Below are 347 nucleotides of genomic sequence, written 5' to 3' on the forward strand. Positions count from 1 at the left end.
ACTGGCATAGCCCCTTTCTTGTTTTGTTTTTAATCTGCTTTGTGTTTTCAGCTCTTATTTTTTTAGCTTTCTAGTACAATTGACATGGCGTTATAAACCATTAAGCTCAAAATGGTTTTGTCTGAAGGAAGCAGCCATTATGAACAAAATCAACCACTGTCCGCCACCACCAAAGACCTTTCATACAGTGTCACATTCTGAGCTTCAAACCTTTGCAATAGCCACTACCCCCTCTCTGAAACGTCCCTCGAGCCTTCTATAGATCAGCAATGCCACCCATCTCCAGGCTCCTACCTAGATAGAAGAAGAAGAAGAAGAAGAAGAAGAAGAAGAAGAAGAAGAAGAAG

The sequence above is a fragment of the Psammomys obesus genome, unplaced genomic scaffold (assembly GCF_907164565.1).
Source record: "Psammomys obesus unplaced genomic scaffold, mPsaObe1.curated_primary_1811, whole genome shotgun sequence".
NCBI lineage: Eukaryota > Metazoa > Chordata > Mammalia > Rodentia > Muridae > Psammomys > Psammomys obesus.